Raw genomic sequence first — 24,736 nt, forward strand, 5'->3', positions numbered from 1 at the left:
TAAAATGCTACCAATTATAGCAGAATTATTTAGAATTATTTTAGATTTGAATTTTATTTTAGAATAACTTCCAATAAAGGTAAAATGATACCCTTTACCACCACTAAAAATGCTATTATCATGGCAATATTTTATATTATGCAGGTATCCAATAAAAACTCTAACAAGGGAATCCTTTATATAAACATTCAAATAATTTCCCCCACCCTTAGTCATATTTCATTTATACCTACGTTAGCCTTGTTGGCCTATTTTTCGCCATTGAAAAGTCTATTGGCTTTTTCTATGAAAGAAAAAAAAACACTTTCTAAAAGGCTGACATTCTCAACTGTAAATTAAAATGTGTGTTGTTTATGGTTTTATACATAATTTGCTGTCATTTTATTCACAGATACAGATTTGCAGTATAACTTCTTTCTCTGTACTGTTCATCTACTTTATAGATGGGGCTTAGATACAAAGCTGTTCATTTATAGATAAACTGTGTAGGCAGTTAAGGAGAACTTTAAGCAAGCTGACTGCAAAACACCTATGCAACATATTGTCAGGTCGTCTATAATTTATTAAAAAAAATTCAGACTACATAAAGACTGAAAGTGGTTTACAATGCGAATGGTATGGTGAAATGGCAAGGGAGAACATTTTCACTGGTACCAAAACTTTTAATAAGGAACTTTTTCAAACATTATTAATTGAAAATGGTAAGAAGGAAGTTACAAATATGCTTGGGAACCAAAGTTATCTTGGACGACAACAGGATACATAGTACTATGGTTACCTGGGTATATAACAAGAGTAATGGTTTCAGTGGGGAAACTAGTAATAAGTAATTATAAATGAAGGGACTGAAATATTTTGAACTGAAGTGTAATGCAATTAATAGGCCAATACTAGAAATAGTTTTTTATCATAAAAACTGGTAAGCCACTGTCACTGGATATGTAAGCAATATAAGAGGAATTTTATTTCACAGAGGGCTGGATTTCCTGCTTTCCATTTTTAGGTATTAATAAATTCCCTTTAATTACCCTACTTTAAGTGACGCAAGAAATAAATACATTTAAAGGTAACAGAAAAATATGAAACTATCGTTGTTACAGAAAGTGACATTTTTTTTTACCTTATTAAATTAAATAAGTCTGCTTTATTGTTATTGAGCAGTAGAAAATAATAGTTTTGTCCAGAATGTGACAGAATTTACTATATGTTAGTAAAATATGGCACAAGGCTATGTCTGAAGCCTTTTAAGTATGAAGTTGTTAATTTAATCAATAAAAACTACTTTGTAGTAACACTTAATTGCATACCATACACCAACCAACATCAGTGTTACTGTTAGAGACATAAGTCAGATAAATATGTAATTTGTAATTAAGATGACTTTAACTAAAGATTGTTTGATAATTAAATGCATGAGTTATCTATCTACTGTATGTATGCATCTATCTATTCAAATAAATAGACAGATAGGTAGACTAATGTATATCCATATACTAATGTTAGTACTTTGTAGTCAGTTAATCTGAATCTGTAAAGATGTTTTTTCTGGGTAAAAAAAAATCTGTGAGTAGGAAAGATACGCTGTCTTAATTTCCCTCTATCGGGTTAGTCTTGAAGACAGACCAGCCAGCCCTGGTATTAAAGTGAAGAGGAGGTATCCATTTTCCTACTCTATAATACACTGTGGAAGTTGCATGGGGCAGAGTCTCTAGGAAATCTACTGTTTCTTTGAAAAAATGTCACTGGTAAGATAGGAGATTGGCACCACAAAGAGTGTGAAATAACACAGGCTGATACGCATTGTCAGCTAGAATTTGGGCTGAGACACTGACTTTTGTTCTGCTAGGTGTCTACCGTCAAAGGAAGATGGAAGGTGCAAAATTGCGATTTTTTTTTCCTATCCCCCTGGTTAAATTCAGTACACAACTGAATAATGTATGTGAGTACGTCCGCTGGTAATGTCACAATTATTCAATGTCTGCCGATGAACTCAGATATTCACATTAAGGATGAGGTATTATTTTTCCCCTCCCAAATTAAGTGAGTGGCATCAGTGGTCATCAATGAGGGCATTCATCAAAGGTGTAGGCCGTGGCAGAGGATTAAGGGAATGCTGATGAAGTGTCCAGATTCCCATAACTTGGAATGGGACTGCATTCAACATTCCTTTATTATCCGTCTCCCACATAACAAAAGTCTCATATATTTAATGCAGGTTTGCCCCAGGCCACATAATAGGATTAGGAATAATTTCTACAAATTTACAAAAACAAATCACATGGGAAGGCTTAGAATTTGCTAATAATTTTAGCATAGCTGATAGATCAAAGGGAACTAGTCCAGATGAAGGCGGTAGTTTGACCCTGGTCAGGCATTTTTAATGAAAGGGTTAATCTTCTCAAAGGTGACCATAGAGGAGCAAGTGGTGTGACCAAAGGGAGATTCAGGCCTTGGATAATCAGAAGAAAATCGTCTGGGCGGTATGACAGTGAGGAAGCATTAGGAGAGCTGTGTTATATCTCTTGTATGGAAAAGAGTACAAGCAAAAAGGAAATCGGGTGAGGGAACACTTTGCCCTTGGCTTTTGCTACATTTTAGATATTTTTTCCCCAAAAAATAAAACATGGCTTTATTTAATGGAATAAGAACCCTTTTTTTGACTGAGCCATGAGCAGAAACCTATACCAGTGTGTTCCACTATCAAGAAAGCATACAATAGCTATGAAATGTGTGAAAAATAAATATATTATTACATACAGTTCAGATGTTCTGGGATATAATAGAATTTACTTTGAATGTTGTATTTAAACCCATATATACCAGCCATGGACAGCATAGTGGACAGAAGTGATAGGCCACCTTTTATACAGGTCCATTCAGTGCAACATCAACGATAGTAAACATGCATTGAGGCGAACAGCAATGAAATCATTAGGAAAATGGAATAAACAAAAATGGATTTTGGGTGTTAATACCTCACAAACAGACCTAATCTGTATGACTATCCAGAGGCATGGGCTTTTTGTAGAAAGTGTTTTGGTAGTAAAGTGGTCTATCTCGTATAACAATTATATGTGTCCACAATCATCAGTTTTCAATTACTTTAATGCATTCCTAGACTAAGTATTTAGTTTAAAACTGCAACAACAAGTTGGATCCTCTGTTAAAGTAAAGAAAGCATTTTAAAGTTGCAAATAAAACAAATACAAGAGAAATAAAAAAAGCAAAACTGCTCCTGATAATTTGCCTTATGGATATCCACTCTTGCATCATTAATCACAGGCTTTAAGATCTCCTGGAGTGAAGTAACTCAGTTTGCCCAATTAAGACCAAGAAAGACAATAGAAAATGTATAAGTTCTTCCTCTAAGCCTGGGATGGATTGAACCTCCCCATCATTACTGACTGAAAAGAAGAAAATGAACCCTAACGGCGTCCAACGCTTCCTGCATTGATTCGAGGTTTGCGGTGCTCCCCCAAGTGTGTCAGACAATTACAGATATTATTACATCTCCATTGATTTTTAAGTCGAGTGTCTCAAAGCAATTAAAAAAAAATTACAGTTAGGAAATGGGCCAATTAAAATACCCCAGGGCTGTGTTAAGCTGCATCCTCTACTGTCAGAATGTCATGTTGTTCACACTTTCACATCTTCTGCATTAATACAGACAGAGAGAGTCTACCACAGTTGGACTTCATTAGATCTTGAGAACAAACTCAGGTTTCCTTTGAGTCAGTCAACCAAGAAGTTTTATTTTTCCAAATTGTAGTATTTTATTTACAGTCTGAGAGCACGAGTGCAGTGTTCAAAGTATTGAATATCCATAATATATATCCATAGTACGCAATACAATCATAACTGATTTTACTTAATTATCTGAGATATTTCTGATTCAAATTCCATAGTTTTTATTCCAGGTATATATATATATATATATATATATATATATATATATATATATATATATATATATATATATATATATATATATAAAATACCTTATTATATATATATAAAATTATTTTTACAATAAGGCCTGTGTTTTATGTACCACATGTCAGTTTGTCTGTTATGTCCATAATAATAGTAAAACAAGTGCAATACAGTTTAATATAATTCAATTTAATATACACTTATAAAGTGCATTTCAAGTGGAGCGTATATATGATTGTTAATAATTGTATTGTTAATGTAGACATTAAGAAGGTCATTATTCTTTAAACAAATGAGATTTTCTGCCTTGACAAATGTTGAAAATAATTGTAAACATTATTGAAACAAACACACACTCATTCCTCTGGAAGACTTCCCACAATGATAATGTCTTCCCATACAAATAAATAACATCCTTTCTAAAAGCACAATTTTACCCTAAACAGGTAAATTATGCTGTTTAACTAAATCCATTACTGCTAGTTCACATTTACACTAATAACTAAATCTAAGAAACTTGATAAGAGATGCAATATAAAACGATTGATCACAAAGACACATATGCACATGCAAAAGAATAGTTGTTGCAGAGGACTACCTAAAGAACAGTCTTGCTGCAGGTGCAGGCAAACCATTGCTTATTGACTGACTTGTCATGAGAACCAACAGGAAGCTATTGACAGTCACTTGTCAGGGTGGCTTGATCTATTGACAGATAGGACAGTATTATAATTAACTTCAGCATCTCACTCACCACTATTATGAGCCTGGTTCTCGAAAAAAAATGTATCTGTTGAAAGTGCTCATTATGGAACTATGAAATAATGCCTGGAAAGGTCGGTTATCCAATTGTGTAGCAACAGGAAACGGCCTATAGAAGTGGGAGCCTTGGCACTCTAGGGGGCAGTCAGTGCTGGGGGAGGGTCACCAACACGATGGATACACTGCCATGCAGCAACACGTCCAGGTTTCTCATCAATGGTGATTACATATTCTGATCTTCAATTACAATTTAGAGTTGCAATGACCCAAAATAAAACAGATAGTAATGGAAATATATCTGCTACATTGCTGCACTGAAATGCATGTGATTTGTATATCTGTCATTAATATATCCTAGTGAAAAATGAAACATTCCCATTCGGTGCTATGAAGGTGTCACACTCGGACTCACCAATTCTCACCTCGGCATAGTTTTTTTAAGGCGATGACATTCAGTCCTGCTAGTTTCTGATGCAGTGCAATAACTGTTGCGTCTGTTATTTTCAGATGCAATATGTAGTAGGGGCCCTAAAGTCATGTTTTGACTTTTGAAAAAAAAAAATTTCAGATAATTAGTAAATTTCCATTTTAATTGGTCATTACAGAAATGTATATTTCCATTATTCTTGTTTTGTGCAAATTGGTTTTCCATTTGAAATAAAATCTTGTTTACAATTCTTGGTAATCCCTTGGTTTATGGGAAGGTACTTTTTTTTAATTTAATTTGAAACTTATTGTAAATAGCTGGAATAAAATAGGTAAATTTAAATAACTGAACTATTAATCCTACATACAACATGTTCCTGGTTTATTGTGTGTATGTGTAATGGAATTCTGCTAGTTTGACATATATGGGTTGAGACCTGACAGCAGACTTTATGGTTATATTGCACATACTACCTTCTTAACATGACAGGCGCTTCCCAGAAATACAAACCACATATCAGCACTTCCTCTCTACGGGAATAGCAGGGTGGTTCACCCTTCCCTTTTTTCAATGTCTCTTTCCTGCCCTCAGGATCTCAAATTACTTCCTCCCAGCTGCCTCCAGGCCTAATACTCTCCACTCCTGCCCTTTGGAACCCACCTTTCCTGAAAAAAAAACAAAAAAACAAAAAACAAAACAAAATCACATTACTTTAACAAGGGCAATTGTGTATATCACACAGCATTTTTTTTTGTCCTGCCTGTAATGTTTACAACATTAGAAATACCAAATCTCACACACACACACACACACGCACGCACGCACGCACACACACACACACACACACACATATACATATATAGATATACATTGAAATACCTCTCCTTTGTATCACTTTTAAAGTGTATTGCTTTTACACCAAAATACAGATACTTTACATCCTTTTACTCTAGTTTTTATATAAAGAGATATGGGGATCTACTTCTATGATCTAAACACTGCCTCCACAAAGTGTTTTTCTAACCTTATTTCACTGTAGTTGTATTGTATGCAGTAATGCTAACAAGCAGGGCTTTAAATCACTGCTTGGTTAAAGAGTGTATTAACCACAACTGTTTAGACCCATTACAATCGACCACATTGTATACCCTGGAGTCCTGACTTGTTACTTTGACTGTTGAATACTAATTTATGAGCATTCTGGTGGACTTTTTCGGAATTAGGAATGGAATTAATTAGAAAGACTTTTGTGTATCCAAAGGATTTACTAAATTAATTCAAGCAGAAAGTGTTTGGTCATGTTTATATGGTCCTTTATAAAAAGAAAGAAAGAAAGAAATGTTTTTAAATGTATAAAATCTTTAAATATGGAATTTTTAAGTCTAATGTCTTCACATAAAATATATACCTGTGCTTTTCAATAAAATAGGTAGACAATGAAAAGAATTAACACATGCCAGACTATTTAATACACTTCTAAGAAGACAACGTGTTCCTGTTCTTCTTTAAACCTAAGTATCTCTCAAAGGTTTAAGTACTCGTTCATAGTTTTCATAAAGGTCTAAAGTAAGTAAACCACTGATTATGATATCAATAAATTATGCCACATACTGTATATATTCATATCATTTACATGTGACATAATTTAATTTGAAATATACATCCACATCTTGTACCCTAAGCCCACTGCCTCATTACACCTTATGTCAGTGAACTTCTTGCAAGTTCATTACTTAAGCAGCAACAAACTCAGGAAGAAAAAAAAAACTGTTTTTCAGCACAGGAACACAATGACAACTGTGATTAAAGAGAAACCTGGTCTAAACATTTTAAAATGGAAATTGCTTACTATGCCATGGCATGCTTTATTTATTTATTTATACTCAAGAGAATTAACATGCATATGTTCACTCTGTATTACTCCTGTGGAAACATGCTTTTGTGTCATTGACCATTCAAGATATATGGGTTTAGTTAGTTATTGGTACAATAACAACTTTCACCACCAGTAACACTGTCTGTATGTAAAAATCACATTCAGAGAAACACTATTTACCATGCAATTGGGAATAAACAAGAAAAAGAAAAAAACATGCACAAATTCAAATTATTTGCAAATATCAAATATAATACATACAATTAATGCTTTAGTTTAGCAAACTGTACAACCTCTGCAGCCTGAAAGTGGTTTTCCAGTATATTTTTCTGCTAAAAAAAAATCTGCATATGCTTTTCTGAATAGCAATCTGTTTTACATTTTAAATATGGAAAACACATCAAAATGTCAAATGTCTGACATTACAGGACATAGACGGTCCCGGCCCTGGAATATCTCCAAAATACAAACCAGAGAAATAATCTTAAGACCTGAGCTCAATGGCAGGGAATACACCCAACACAGGATTGTATTGAGATGTGGCATTGCATAGAAAAAATAACTGCTGTGCTTCTGTCTTTCCTTAACATTACACTGCCTGTAAACTAAAACTACAATCAGACCAAATACAGACAATTACAAATTTAAAGGTGTGATATCCAAAGCTATTAAAAACACTGAGGTCTATTTCATTGAAAGTGTGAATCTTAATTCCACTCTCTTTATTTATTTTATTAAAATAAACCATGATATCTCACCTCTTTTTTTTCACACAAATTGTTGATTGTTTTGCTGTTAGTTGATTTTCAGACTTTATTTTTACTTTCTTTGGTGTCGATGCCTCTTTATACTGCTACAGCATTATTTATTTAATAGAAGCATGTAGTTTCCTCTCCAGATTCACTCCTATATTACCAGTAAAAGTAATGCAGTTCCTTATGGGAGTGCAAACTTAAGGTTAAAGTGAGGTCCTATTACTGTGAACTGACAGGGGCTTAGAGAATGCAAATGCTAAAGAGAGGTTAGAAAATGTTTCCTACAGTTTTGATTATTGTCTCTCTAAGCATGTATCAGTACGGGTTAAGAATACCATGTTGTAAATATAAGTCTTGTAACTGAAACTACACACGTGATTATCATGCAAATGGGTTGAAATAAGACACACTATGCCACATGCATTATTAGGACTGTTGTGTCAAGGGGCAAAATAAGGGGGGATTCTTATCCAGCTCACAAGAGGAATGTGTCAAGTTTAAAAAGAAGCAATCAAAACAGGGTCTGATTTAGCAACTCAGGTTAGGGAATTCAAAATAAAAATCTGCATCAGAATCACAATAAGGCTATTACAATACAGAAGAGACGAAGAATACCTGGGTTAAACTGTGCAGCTTCTACAGTGAATTGAACTTTTGTCTACTGGACTAAAACATTTCTTACTGTCATTTCATTTAGCTGCTCATTCATTCTTTCCATAACACTGTTGTCTAAGAAGCTGGGAATATGGCTGAATGTTTAAGAGAAAGTAGCACAGCATTTTCATGTTTTTTACAGCAGATAATCATTATTCATGGCTGTTTTACATTATAGTAACCACTTTATTTTAACAGTTAGGAATCAATCAAGATGGTGTACGTTTGGAAGACAGTTACCATAAAGAACATGGAATTGAGAAAAAGAAGAAAAACATGACAAAACAAAGAAAAACTCTAAGGAGATATTGTTATGCACTTCAAAATACATATACTTGCAGTGAATATTAGATAATGGTAACTACAGTGTGATCACATGTGTTTTGAAGCATTTTAGCAAAGAATGTATTCTTAATGCTTCAACTGAAAAATTTGCTGACATTCCCAGCACCAGCTGAGATTCAGTAATGTTCAGTTCACTTCAAGCTCACCACATCTTACAAACTCCCTTGCTTTAGTTTCCAGTGATCTTCTTAAACTTCAAAGATAAAATACATTTAAAAAGAATCTATAAAAGCAGTATTGTTTTTATGTTTGCTTGTTAGCTGGTCTAAGAGCCGGTCTAAACGCTGAGTATGAAGGTCAGATTATTGGATTTTTGAGCACTGGGAATATCTGAGTATTTAACTCAAACACATCGTTCACCCCAAGCACTTATGATGTTTAACTCCTCATCACTTAACTGCTCTCATATGGTTAATATTAGATGTAACTCAATATAATGAATACACTGAAGGAGGTATAAAAGGTGCATCCTGTTCTAAATCTGAAAATAAGGTAAGAAGTAACATCTCGGCCTAAAAATAAAACAGCAGTATTATACTTTATCTTTGAATGAGAGTGTGATAAAAGTGATTTTAATAAATGTTTAATATTATTATTAAATGTGATGGAATCCATTAATTGAAGTGTCATAAGACAAGTTTAACCCTGTATCTATTTAAAAAGACACTCCCACTCAGAAATGACAGCTGTATTCAGGCATATAGCAGCAAAAAGCTGTCAGGTGACGTATTTGAGGGACGGTTTGTAGCTTCACCAGGTATTTTTTATTATATTGATCTGGGGATTGTCAAACATGTCTCATTGAGAATTGCTATCTGTTCTTATGGGAAAAAAAACATCCCAAAACATGTAAAATTCAGAGACTGTGTATATATCTTTAGGGTTATCATAGGTTATAAGTACAGGTAGTATTAGTAGTAATATTTAAACACAGATATGTTGAGTTTTGTAAAAACAAACTGTCCGCATTTACCTCAACCCTAATAAATAGAACATGTTTGAATTGTATATGAGTGCTTGACATTGACCTTGGCTTAGAGGCTCCCGGCCTTCACGTCAACCTCCTATTCTGGAAACTGGCCTCGACCTAAAAGACCTCAGCTTGCATTGAGGATTCTGGCCTCAGCCTCAGGCTTAACCTTGTGGATTTCGTCCTTACCCCAGCCTTGAATCCAACACTGTTACAATTGTACCTGCTATGAATGTTAACTGAAACCACTGCTGCAGCTCAAGTCAGCAAAACAAAAATGTCAACAAAGACGATCCTTTGTATAGCGGATTGTATAATTTGTAGATTTTGTTTCATACTGTATAAACATTTCCTTTTTAATCCAATATCTCAGTCGTAAGCCTCTGAATACTTGTATGCAAAACCATATCGTCCATATATCTGTTAAAGAAATGCAATGGTGTTCAGACAAAACATCTGACTTTGATAACTTGTCATTAAATACTCTTTATGTGTGTCTGCCTTTACTTAATCAATATAAATGTACTTCAGCAGTGTAAGGTGGGGTGTAATGGACTTGGGATTCTTCAGGCCACAAACAATTCCTCTTAAAGTTTAATGGCTGCATTTAATTGATTCCATCTGATAATGAGATTACTGGCATTCCAACAGTATGAAATAATCTTTCTCTGTATTTGCAAAATATTATTACTAAATCCAAAAGCATTTTGTAAAAATAAAAATGAATACCGTAGTTTGAAATAATGTACATTTTACAACTTAGATTTTAATGCAGTCACAATACAGTATATAACTAATGTACACTAATAAGTCAGAATACTACTAAATGTTACAAAAAACTATTATTTAGTAGATAATTAGCTGTTATTTTTAAGTGTATTAACTGTATTCAATATTTATACAAGCACACCATGCACTAAAGAAACTACAGCATGGACTGATGGAACTGGCTTTATACACTCGGGTGGCCAAACAAATACATCTACTACCATGCAAGAATTTCTTGTGGAACCAAAAAAAATAGAAAAAAAAATTACACTATGAGAGGCTTCTTAAATGGCCTGTACTATTAAATGGATTGGTCTTTGTATTATTTCCACCGGAAATAATGGGCACTTCCCACCCCCTGAACATTATCAAAACTGGCTTTGCCTCTGATTTCAAGGAATACACGAATGCCCCTGCTTCAAGGTCACCCTTACAGAATAGTTTAAAGAGCTTTTTCTGTAAAATGTGTATATTTACAAGCACACACATAACTGCTCACTAGGGAAGATAAGCTATTAGAGAAAAAAATAGATGTGTTCCCTTATAGACTTCACACATCAGTGAAGCAGATCAAATTGGTTCTTGTACTCTGCTTATGCGTACATGGCAAAGAACTTTGTCTTGAGAATTCATCCATTGTTCTGAACGAAACTCAAATAGCATGCTGGCTAGGATCAAGACGATGCTGGCTAAGATCTATATGAAGTCTCAAAAGTCTCAGGTAAACAAATGGGGGAGATGGATACCTTATTAAAGAAAATTAAAAAAGAGATGTAAAGATGGACCTAGAAAGTGTTTTTCATTGCTGCACATTAATCGCTTCACATGTGATGCAAATTCAATAACAATAAATGAATCTGAGAGCTCAATAAAATACAGCCAAAAATAATACTGTAGGGAACAAAATATGAACTTTGGAAAGAGATATGTCATTTTCAAAGACATAAAAATCAAACACTAATTTTCTCTGGGGAAAATACACTCTAGACTTTTCTCATATTATTTATTCAGGATAGTCCAATGGAGAAGAAACACCTCATTTTTACTGAATTCTTCTTGGGGGCAATGTTATAGCTGGGCAGATGTGTGAAGTAACATGACACACATACAATAGTAGCTATACCAATATTTCACAACCTCCTAAAACTTTGTTACATAGTTTGATAATTATTGCTTACAGTTAATATTAAAGCAACAACCTACATGTTTATTACACCATAAATATAAAGCAACAGCATATTATCATAATAAGGTTAGGTGGATTGAGTCTCCTTAGTAAAACTAACCTGTATACAACACCACAGCATAAATCCAAATATGAACACTGAAGAAAAATAGGATGTGGGGGATTTAAAGGGTAAACAAATGAATTTTCTGTTCTCCTTTGAAATAAAACACCTCAGTTAGACTGTAACCAAAAAGATCAAATAAATAAATAAAGCCTGGATAATGTCTGCATTATTCTTGTTTATATGTATCGGCCATTTGGTACAATAGTAATAAAGTATAGGACACTATAGTTTATAGCTGTTTCTATATTCCTCTCACAGGGCTGTTTTATTGAGCTATAAACTGTAGGGTCCTATATTTATCAATTCATTATGTCACATGACGCATTCCAAACCAATAAGAACACCTGTAGACAGTCTCATCACAAACCACAACGTATAACCAATCAAATAAAAAAAAAGCATCTGAAGTCTGTCAAGCAACAAACTCACCTGGCAGAAATTCACTATGTAGCAAAACACTATTGGTTTGTTTAAGAAGAGAATCTCTTCTTAAGCACGGCCTGAATAATTCAATAATAACATCAGTAAGGTGCAGGTTTCGGCTTCAGACACACCTCTTGAGCTGCCTAATAGGTACATATTAGTTACATTTAACAAATAGATACATATACATATTTTGCTATCCTTTTTCTTATAAATCAGCCAATTGGGTATTATTAAAACAAGCAACCAATGATCCAGGTGGACTAGTTTATGCCTCTGATTCCTTCTGAAACTGTCAAGAATGTCTATTGTGAGCTGATGTTCAGATGTGGAACATAGCAATAGCAAAATAAAAAATACAGAAATGTGAAAATCATTTCATTTGACCAAAGCACAATTCCAATTTAATGCAGAAATAAAAGGCTTGGCTTCAGACAAATGGATCAACTACAGTAGCACTCCAAAAACTATTCAGCAGAATGCAAGGATTGCATGCCTTACTTTAATTTAAATAGCCTTAACTAAGTTAACATAGAATTGGTGGGCAACGGTGAATTAGAGTGATGGCACTACACCTAACTCATCAAAATGTTCTAAACCATCAAAGAAATGCCATATGACTTCTGGGGCTATGCTTCTTTTACTTGACAGTAATACTAACCCGTTTCTGTTTCCCTTAGGGATGATACCACAAATCACTGTTGTTGATTTCCTTACAACCTTTCACAGAAATACAGAAACATGATGAATGGTCTTCTAAAAATGAGACTATCCTTAAAAGTATTTAATGGATGAAAATACACAGAGCTTAATTAAAGATCTGGACAAAGACTAATGTTTAAAATGTCTTAATAGTGACAGACATCCATTGATGTGACATAATGGGACAGTTCGGCCATTTGGTTAGGGATGAGGACTGAGTACTGTAGCATAATGGGTGTTTCTGATCCTCTAAACAGATGCAATTAAAACGAAAACCTAAGGTATTCAATCAGAACAATTGGAAATATATGAATATAAACTGTGCAGCATGGGAGTGCATTACTTTTATTGGTAGTACTGTCCCTCAAGGGGGCATTGGCACATTTCAAGCACCAGCAAGAGTAAGGAATAATCAAGCAATAGCAACCCCTTGGACACTAATAAGTTTACCCTATTTAAACACCAGGGTAGGTCTGCCCTTTTTTAATTGCATTGTTGTACGCCTCCTCTCTGCCACCTTTGTAACAAGTATTCCCCTCTCTTGAAGGTGTCCCATTCTCAACATCATTTGACATCTATTGATAGCTAAACAGTTTTCAAACAATCCATGTGTTGCATGTATTTTAATTTCTATAATTTTGCCAATTGGCTTTTTTAATGAAAACTAAATGAATTTCCCTTTCTGTACTACTATTGTAAGACATGGAGTAATCAAATAATCCATGTCAAATATTTTATAATATATACACTAAGCCTTATCATTGTATTCCCAATATTGAGTTTTATTTTGTATATTCTTCCTATAAATTGTGAGCGTTGTGCATTTTTTTTACTCCATTTAACAAGAATAGTTTTCCCTCACTTATTTGAAAAACAGTTTGCAATACATCAGGTTTTATCCTGGTAATATAAACCTATACACACTCCTGATGAAAACCTTCATAAGTCCCATTATGAATGTGCAGCTCACCTGGCCAGCATTGAAACATCTGGGTATTATTCATGCTACTAATCCTAATTCTTTAGGATGCTATCGCGCAATGAAATGACATACTAACGGGTGCAAAATCCGGTCCCAAGAGAGAAATGACACCGTTCCCTTTTCCTAAGGCTGGATTATTGAAGTGTGACTGCCATAGTTATTGCAGGGTAATGCGTGACATTCCTCAGTCTGGGCCTCCACTTGTCTGCCGCCCATGCCTAAAATAAAAAAATTAAAAAATGGCAAAAAGGAAAATACTAAAAGCTATGTTTTCTTGGACGTCTTTTCTTGGCAGATTTGCCCTGTCAGTCCCTTTTATCACAGACACCAATCCTATGCCTCGACTTTTGTTTAATGCAGGCAAGTAATGAAGAGCTCTCTAGCTAAATACATCTTTATTCTACCATTAACTGCATCTCTTGAAGTAGTCATTGACGAGAGGGGGGAGGGGGAGGGAGGGGGGGGAATCTAAAGCTCTTCAAAGTCAAAGCATTTAGAGCCACTCTAGCATCAATCAAGGCCCCTGTCCAGTAAGTGCTGCTTATATTTACATGAAATATTCATAAACCATTCACTTTTGCTTTTCGGTCTCCTAATCATCACTTTCAGAAAGAAAAAAAGCTACAATCATCTCAGTTAGGGGAGGGCATTACTGGATGTGAAGCTTGCTTCAATGTCAGGCTTCCAGTAGGTAGGCAGTTTTGTTCTAATACAAAAAGCAGCACAGGCAGTCAAAGGTCTTCATCTCCCCACTTTGTTTCTGTACCCTTTCAGCATGCACTCAATAATCTTCTGCCTCTTTGTTTTTCTCAAAGCATTTACCATAAGCCCAGCAAAGAACTTAAGTAATTATTTATGTAGCATTATTTTCAATTCCCGCTGTGCCTCTGTTAAATTCATGCATTTTTATGCACGAGACAGTTCACACAATAGCAAAATGTTATCCTTACTATTTGTTCTGTTCCATTTTCATATGGTAGTGTTTATACAAGGTGTTTTTTTCTACCTTCCCTTCATTTGCAATTATTTAAGTGCTCATAAATGACACTTGATTGGCACTACTGAAGATTGAAGCCATGTAACAAGCTCTTCAAATGTGACTGAATAATGACCTTTACGGACTAACTTCAAACAATGGAAACCACTGTAAGGAGTGCCTGCTCTGAACTAATTTCATGAAAGATCATCTATAAACACCCAGCAGCCAATGAGGGGGATTTCTTTACACTGGTTAGTAGTAAAATACAAAAAACAAATTTGAAGCACACAAACCCAGATAAACGTGCTACATGAACACATGCATTATATTTTACAATGAAAACAAGTTTAACAAATCCCCAAACAATGATCTACAACTGCTTTTACATTCCTTCAAATAAAATGAGGAATTTATATATTTAAAACGAATCATGTAATTCTATCGTAATAATTCATTGTTAGTAATACCTTTTGGAAGAGCCATGCAAAAATTAATTAAAATGCTGTTTAACAAAACTTAAATATTCATGTGCTCAATAAACATGTTTCATGTTTATACACACACAACATCACTTGATTTCTTCATTCTTACCTGCTTCTACTACAGATTGTTGAGCCTATTGTGGAGCTCAAGAGCCATCCGCTGGACGGCCCTGATTGAAATGTATTTGCTGATTTAAATCATGTGACTGAGTTATTCAATATTTGATGCTACTGAAACACATCAAAAGATTCTATAAACTCTACAGCTGGTATTGCCAGGAATGAAAGCTATACTACAGTGACATTTTTTTTAGGAAAGAAACTCACAAACAAACATCCCCAGGAAAGAAAAGATAATATGTATTCTCTTAGTGTGCATCATATTTAATGGTAGGGAAGGCATCACATTCTGTCTGTATATTCAGTAGCATTTGCAAAGTTGAGGCTTGTCTATTTGTTTAAGAAGATTAAAGAATTTAGGTAATTTCCGCTTACGAGAAGCTACCTGAAATACTCTATATGTAATGTAAGGGTATCCAGGTCTAAAAAGAAAGAAAAAAAAGGAAATGAGGCCTTGTCAAATTCTAAATTTAGAACACTCTGTATACTGTCACTCTGTCGTGTTTATTTTGTAGTCACTGACCTCACCAATTATAGCCGTCAACAGTGAACAATTTCATGTTGATTTAGAGTGGAAAGTTGATAAAATACATCAGTTCTTGTAATGGGTTATTTTTATCCTTCAACTAGTTTAAATATCCATGTGATCTATTTTGTATGAAATATCACCTCTGCTGTATGTGGGTGCATGTTTGAATTGAAAAGACACCATTGTGATTGATAGAAAAGGTAGAAGCATTTCGTGAAGCATTTAGCATGGTACAAGCTACAACCCCTACCCCCCCCCCCTCCCCCCCAAAAAAAAACAACAAACACTTTTAAGAATTAGTTTTGAATATCACACACACTAGTACATAATTTTCTTTCTATTCTCTTCAGAACATTGGAAATAAAATTGGGATCATGTAATGTTTAACCATTAAATTAATACTATTGTCATGTAAAATACAGGAACACATTCTTAAAGGTTGTGTGATTTTATCAGGGTTTGGCTGTAGTTAAACAGATTTCCAAGCCCTGTGAAAAAAAAAAAAAAAAAAAAAAAATTCTTACAATTCGTCTACATATTGCCTAAAAAGTTAATCTGTCCAAGGCAATAAATCACTTTATGTTACAGCTTAAGAGAACATGTCTTGCCTTCATCTTGCATTTCAAATAGGGCAAAGAGTGCTGTACAATTTCCAAACACAACTGTGCTAACACAGATTTATTACTAGAGTTTATATAATTCATATTAGGAATTCATGGACCTGGCAAAAGGGATTAGTGCATTTATTTCAGGGAAAGAGATGATCCTGTCATTAATGGTCGATACTTTCATCATCGTTTAAACCTAAGGAATTTGCCTGGTGACAAGCCTGCATGGACATATCAGGGATTCGCAGCTGTGTGCTTTATCTGGTCATGTACCGCTTTGCTCACAGTACGTGGACTTGGTTCCATCAAAAGTGGATTAGGCTGTCAATCATGTCCGCAATGCATATTGTATTACGATTTTTTGAAAATGTCAGTGAGATCAGAGTCATTTCTTGGCTAATTGCATCTTGTCTGCTGTTAATACTGTGCATTTAATGGTTTCATTACATTACATGACAGTCTGTGTTTTTTTTTCCCAGCACAGCACTGAAGCAATCTTTCTGTTTTGATGTTTAAAAAGCAAAAGAAAAATGCAAAGTTTACAGAATTTATTAAAAGGCGAACAGATCATCTCTGGCATTATACATTCTTTTATTAACATCCTGATTACATTTCAAGATTGCAAAGAATCAAAATGGCTCAGAGAATGAATGAATAAATACTGTATTAACAACCCACACAGTACAGGCGTAGGAAAAGCATACAAAAGCAGTCAGATTCTTAGAAAGTAATTGCCCTGCCTCTTGGAAGATAAAAAAAGATATATTACATTTATATTGGAAATTAAAATAAATACAAAAATATATAAAATGTGCTATTGAAATGTATGTTACTAATTTATATTTTTAAATTGCAAATGTATAATTTTAATAGTACAATTTATTTAGTTACTTACTTCTACCGCCACAAAGCCTATGTCACAAATATGAAAGAAAGAAAGAAAGAAAGAAAGAAAGAGCTCTTAGAAAACTACTGTAGAATTGTGAAGGTGCAGTATTTTTACTGCATATTGGCCAGGTTCTCTGTATAAGTAAGAGATTGAAAAACACATTGTCATTCCCAGTGTTGTTTCTGAAAACTAATAAACAATGAATAAACCTGGGACTCCCACTCGTTATTTCCCAAAATTGTAATTATTTCAGTTGTAGATATGTCAGCATACTGAATTTGTATACATGCACATTTTGTAGTCTTTGGAGATTCTCAAATGCATTCCATGTTATGCGTTTTGGTATATTGTAAAATAGGGAATCAGTGGATTTATATGTTTGTTTCAGCTTAAAGTATGAAGTTATGGCTGTATTTAGAAACAAGTGCAAGGGCAAAGGCAACATTTATGAAAATAAATAAAACTATATCTTAATAGTATAAACGTTGCAAGAGTAAGTAAAAAAATTCCTCGGCAGTTACTGATAAAAGTGAATTATTCCTTTTATAAAATGTGCCATTTGCTTTTGCCCCCCTGTTGATAAACAGGGCCTTTTAACTATTGTAAATATCTGTACTATATACAGTACGTGTGCTGTTGTGTCCTTCTGTGAACGAAACTGCAACACAATACAGACAGTCCTGAACCTGGTATGACCCAAATGAAGTGTTAATGTCCAGAGGATTAGAAACTCATCTCCTTATAAGGGTCAGGACCAGACCAAAATAACAGAGTCAATCTGGAGATCGCAGAGTGCTAAGGAACAAGAAAAGTAAATAAGGAGAGTGACATCATTTCTTGATCTGTTTTCTTCTATGTTATTTAAGCACAGTAAAAACAGCATTTTAAATAAAAATATACAGATGACACAAGATTACCAATAAAATATGCATAAGCTATTGTTACACTTAACATTAACATTGGCTCGTGAGATATACATATATTTAGTATTTTTATAACGAGACATGTTTTTAGGAAACTGCGCATTTACAGCACTGGTACATATTATTAAGTTTGCATTAGGATAAAAAAGCAGTCTACATAATCTTATTCCAAAAGAAATTACTTGATCAATGCTGTCTTAGATTCTGTTTAAATGTACAATGCATTAAGCCGTTTATGACTACTGCACTAATCTTCCCTAGATTTAACATCTAAATGACGTTCCACTTAGTTCTGCTAGTGGTTCTGCATAGTGATGGAAGCTATATTAAAGTTAAAGCTCCTGTGATTGAGTTTTAAGGGGGGTATATCTCAGTTACGCTAAAGCTAATACAATTTTTAAGTGTGATAAACATGCAGTGTTATACAGGTTTTGGTGTGCAGATATTAGCCTGGGTGGCTATTGGCGAAGACTTTCAAATCTATTAGTCATGCTTCTGTACTAATAAATAAATAGTACTTTAATTGTAATTCAGTGATTTTAAAGGTTTCCAATACAGAGGGTTGATTATTTCATATTTCTATAATCAAATAACCATAAAGCCCGACTCCAAGTCGGGTCAACACTGTGCTTAAGTGGGCGATCCTCATCAAGAGAATACAGGGAGCTTTGGGATCTTTGTTACTGAATTCCAATGTTTGACGTCTTCTTCCTCAGTGAGGGGGAGGCTGGTCGCTCATTTGGGGGAAGTAAACTGGAACTTGAGATTTCCTGCCCTGGTAAACTCAGCATAGTGTTGAACCATGAGCTGCCATTGATTGGAGGTAGCTGGTTAGGACAGCTGCTGCTGTACTCCTGTTTTTCCCAGATGGTGAAATTACCAGCAATGTGTAGAAATTCATTGGCTTTTCTCAACATTTTAGAACTCTAGCTATAAGGGTTTATTTTAATGATCTGGATGACGCATTCTATATTATTATTATTATTATTATTATTATTATTATTATTATTATTTGGTCATTTAGCAGGTGCTTTTATCCAAAATGACTTACAGAGACTAGGGGGTGTACTATGCATCAACAACAACTGCTGCTTCAGAGTCACTTACAGTACAACCTCGGTTTTAGGTCTCATCCGAAGGAATGCTTTCTAATGTATTTTCTTTTTTGTAATTTATTATGCTAATAAATGAAGTGTCAATAAATCACCCGGATTGGAAAATGAGTTAAAGGTTGGAAGTATTTCAATTCAACTCTGTTAGATCATTAAAATAGACCCCACAATTGTATACCAATATAGATTTTATGTACTAAAAATCAGCTATAAGGACCGACAAGTAGATATGATTTTCCCTTATGATGGCTAGGTTATTAGTCAGTAAAGTAACACACAAAACACTGACTGTGTAATCATAAGTGAGATAGAGTTGTACAAGGCTGCGTATATCACAAGTCAAAGGGTTATTCTCAAATGATCAGTATAGCACAGTAAAAGGGCTTTGTAGTGACCTTGCTGATGGGTCTAAAACTGTGTTAAAGCTTTTCTGCACGATTAAGTGAGCCGAATCATAGATTAGCTATGAGCAGAGCACAGATATAATGAGTTCCTTTATTCCCCAGCATTTATATAATAGTTGCAAACAATTTAGTGTGCAGGTGGGGTGCTGTGCTTATAGTGACTCCAAATTGCATCGTCTGGAATCCTTTAAACTCATTTTGATTTAAAGTCAAACATTCTGCTTGATTTATGAAAGGGTGCATTAGAAATGGCCTTTGGTCTACAGGGCTGGTAAATTGTGCAATTAGACTATTTTTAAAAGGTGTTTTAAAAGCATTTGGTTCCTTTGCTGCTGAAAGTAAATGCACAGATTGTCTATAGTATTTAATATTACGGTGCGTGATAATAGCCCATTAATGCAGTATTATTCAAGAATGATTTAACAAGTTTCTTGAAGAACATGTAAATGGTTATTATACATTATTACTGTCATCGTGTGAAATGTATACATTTAAAATCTTAGATTTTAGCCAAGAATGTTACTCAATTGATTATTATTTTAACTCACAGATGTGGTAGGCTGTAACCCAAATCAAACTGACATCAAACTCCTAAAGAGCTGACACAAGGAAAATATATTAATGCAGCCCTCATCAATTGCTGCGATACTTTTGTCTAAGCTATTAGTGATTCATTGCATTGGGTGTGCACAAATGCTACCATTTTACCTTCATAAGAAGGATATTGTGACTATTAGACTTCATACAACGTACAGTAGCATTGAAATGAATCTTAAAAATAAAAGAAAAAAGGTTAGACCAGACATTATTGTCAATGTATTTTGTGTTATATTTAAACATTACTTATGGAAAATCGACTGCAGTGAAAGTTAAAAATCAGTTTCCACAGAATGCTTTAATGCTAATTGGGGTCTTTAAAACCAGCCAATAAAACATTTTTTTTTAATGTATGAAGACAGAAGTTTATATTTTGTACCAGTTGGCTTTAGGTGGTTGAAATAAGCAGAGTTTAGTAGTGCTATATATTTTTGCATAGTGTTATCATAGACAGATCTTATCAGTTGTGTCCATTGTATATGACAACTGTGTATCTTCAGAAATGGCCCCTCTACTCACTTTGCCAAAGCCAGATGAATTGTAATTCCTCCACTCTAGTGTCCATATTTGGATAATATACACAGTATCGAGAAAGACCTTTTGAAACCCCTTGCTTTTAAACAGGTAGAGACAGTGACAGGATGCTACAACCTTTAGGTGTTGTCAAGAAATACTAATCAAAAGAGCTGAAGTGTCAGCTGTCATATAAATGATTCATTCAAAAAAAAATTCAACACATCAAAATATTCTCATGTAAAATAACCATGGGGCCCTTCACCCATTTTAAATAAAAGAATATACAGGTAGTGGACAAAAAGATGGAAACACCTGGGTAAATGAGGGACACCAAGTATATTGAAAGCAAAGGCTTCCACACAGGTGTGGCTCATGCGTTAATTAAGCAAACAACATCCCAGCATGCTTAGAGTCATGTATAAAAATGCTGGACAGGCCTGGTTGCCTATAGTTATGGTAGCATGGCTGCAAGAGGAGACCTCAGTGACTTTAAAAGAGGGGTGATTGTTGGGGCGCGTTTGGCAGGAGCTTCAGTGACCAAGACAGCTCAACTTGCTGATGTTTCACGAGCAACGGTGTCTAAGGTGATGTCGGCATGGAACTTCGAGGGAGAGACATCATCAGCAAAGAGCAACAGTGGGCAGAAGCGCATACTCCAGGATTGTGATATCCGTGCATTAATTCGAAGTGCAAGGCAAAACAAACGGGCAACTGCAGATCAATTGACTGCAAATTTCAACCTGGGGTCGCGAGCAGCCAGTTTCATCAAAACTGTTTTAGCCAGTTTGTTTGCCATTGATTGTACTCAATTGTGTGGGGATGGCTTTCTGTTGTGAAATTGACAATAGGCTTATTTAAAAAAAAAACATGTTAAAGGAAATTACTCTGAACATTTGAGTATTGCACAGCCCTATTGCTAATAGTACAACCCACATTATGTGGGAATAGACTAGGTTTAATAAACATCACAACACACAATACTCTTCAAATGCTGACAGAAATTTAAAGCTGAAGAAGATATGATAATATCACTGTAAAATGGTGACTAAGACAGTTCTAATTAGTGTACCTACAAAAAGCTCTCAAATGTTAGTATTGAGCTTTTCTCAGTGCCATTAACATTTCAAAATACTCAGGAGCACCAGCACTACATATGTTTTTTACATAAGTGCACAGGAATTCTGTTCTTCTTTGTCTCACTTGTCAACAGCATCAGCCAACAAGCGTTCTCCAATAATTTATAGAACCATTAATCAAAATAAGTATGGGTATTACAGGGATGATTCCAAACAATGTATACATTAATTTGATCAAACAGAGACATTTTAATTGGTTTTTAATTTTTTTTAATGAAAACAGCACATTAGTCTTTTGGGGGAATTAAAGGGCTAAAGTTCATAGTTGATTTTACACCAGAACCCCCATCCTCCTCATATTTTAATTTCAGATTATGTTAATGTATTTTCTATGTCTGAAGATGTACCCTTATCTGTCTATTTGTATGTTTATATCTAAATCAACTTGGTATACAGTATCAAAACCCCAATAAAATGTCATACACACTAAATTGGTGACATATTTTACAACATTTTGGGGTCCTCGTTTAAATATTTAGAAGAAGGGGACTCAACATCTCTTATTTTGTTTTTGTGAGAGTCTCTTCAGTGTATTTTTATCTTTAAAAGTAAGTAAAGGATTGACAGGTTACCTGTTCACTTTCAGCTAAAACCACATGAAAACAAAGAATAGCCTTGCATCACCTGCTGCCAGCCTCCACACTTAGCAAACAATGATGCCTTTTCACACTCGCTCTTAGCTTTTGCTATGGGAAGACCAAGAGGCTTAAGCTGCTGTTTGGGCAGGTGTGTAGATGCTTTGACAAGTGGACAGATTGTTAGCTTGTCTCCATGGTAGTTCACAACCTTTCTTTGGACACCATGCAAGTTTCATAAACTGGTCAAACAAACTCTGACATGACACTGATAAATTACAAGTGAAGGGAAAATAAACTAGGATGTTTTACATATCAAGTAACATGATTTTATGTTGTGCTTGATAAAAGCCTTTATAGTATATTGTCTTTTTTTATCATGAATGGAAATGGAGCTTAACCTGATGGGTTTGTCCTGTAGATACAGATTTATGAAAACAGTAATTTAGCTACAGAATTAACATAATTAACCATACCTTTTTAATAACTTTTCAAAGCAACATTAGAGTATGCGATGTGCTTTGCAGTGTCTTCAGGTTTATAATATCCTGTGGTACATTTTTGATTTATTGAGTCGAACTAGGGCTAACAATACCGTTTTATTGTGTTCACTTTCCTTTTACACAATTCAGAGCTTCTACTCTGAATCGTGAAATGCCAGAAGATAGTGTAGCTTTGATCGACTGACTGTTACTAAGTAGGTTAAAGGAGTTTAAAAAAAAACATGTATAAAATAGTTAGATGTTAACAAGTATAAGAACTAGAATGTTTTGGGTCTTGTTATAAGTGAACATAGAAAACATTTGAAGAATACTTAAAGCCTCTGGGATCAAAATGAAAAAAGCATAAACCTACATTAGGTATTCTTTAGCTTTTATATCATTTTTAAAACGCCTTATGGTTTATTGCACCCTTACAATCAATACTGGTGTTCATCATTTTCACCACACAATGTATGTGTTTAAATGTGAATGATTATGCTGATGTTCAACTTTTATTATTATTCAAACACTTTTTTTCTGAATGTAAGTTCAATTTTAAGAAAGACACATGCTTTAGATATTCTGGTTTCTTGTGCGTTTAAAAAAAGTAAGCAAGTCCCTAAGATATACTGGACAATAGAGCTTATCTAAAAGGGACACGCCTCTGAAACTGAAATATGCCAGTAGATACAATAGACTGCAAAAAAGGCAGACATCCAGTTCTTAGATGTACTTCTAAATCTTTATACTTAACATCATGGACTCCAAACCTGCACATTTCACATCATGCGCCCTATTCACAAAGTTTGATATTCATGAAACGGTTCTAGACTAAAGAAGCCAACAACTGTCTTTGAATATCAAATGGTATTATATTAATAAAAAACAGACTTAAAGCGTTGTGAATAGGTCTTTAAACCATTTCTATCTACTGTATATTGTATGTATACTCAAGAAATAACTAGTCACTTCTGTTGTCTTTACAGAATGAGGCACTGCAGTGAACATTTTCAGTGCTTTATATATAAAGATAACTGTTAGATGCAGTCATTTGTATCTTTTTATTATGCAGTTATGCAAAGAATATAATGCATGTGAATGTACGTGCTTTAATGTGTGGGTGTAGCTTTAATTCTTTGATCTACTATTTATAGTATAATACAGCAATGTGTTATAGCCCTTAAATATAAAATTTATTTTTTCATAAAACGTATCCCTGCTCACATAGAAGATAGCATCCACGTTAACACATTGACACAGTAATGCTAGTTACAATTATTTTTTTCTTTTTCTCTAAGATTTTAATTTGGATAATTTGGTTTGAAGAAGCTTTTGCTGGATTAATTAGGAATGTAGTTACACTGGCTATTTTACCTGCAATTAAATCATTATAGCAAGCACCATCGTATAGGGCCAGGAGGTTCGGAAGGGTCAGTCAGATTCAGTGAATCAGTGGTATTTTAATATACCCATTAATACTGTTAATTAATCCCAT

At 34.3% G+C, this 24,736-nt stretch overlaps 1 protein-coding gene across 1 annotated transcript in view; it reads right to left on the reverse strand.

The window, feature by feature from the left end:
* Positions 1 to 24,736, reverse strand: part of LOC131698714 (proline-rich protein 36-like) — a 113,719-nt gene that overhangs the window by 44,093 nt on the left and 44,890 nt on the right. The gene's annotated exons all lie outside the window — the stretch shown is intronic.

Source organism: Acipenser ruthenus, chromosome 18 (genome assembly GCF_902713425.1).
Source record: "Acipenser ruthenus chromosome 18, fAciRut3.2 maternal haplotype, whole genome shotgun sequence".
Taxonomy (NCBI): domain Eukaryota; kingdom Metazoa; phylum Chordata; class Actinopteri; order Acipenseriformes; family Acipenseridae; genus Acipenser; species Acipenser ruthenus.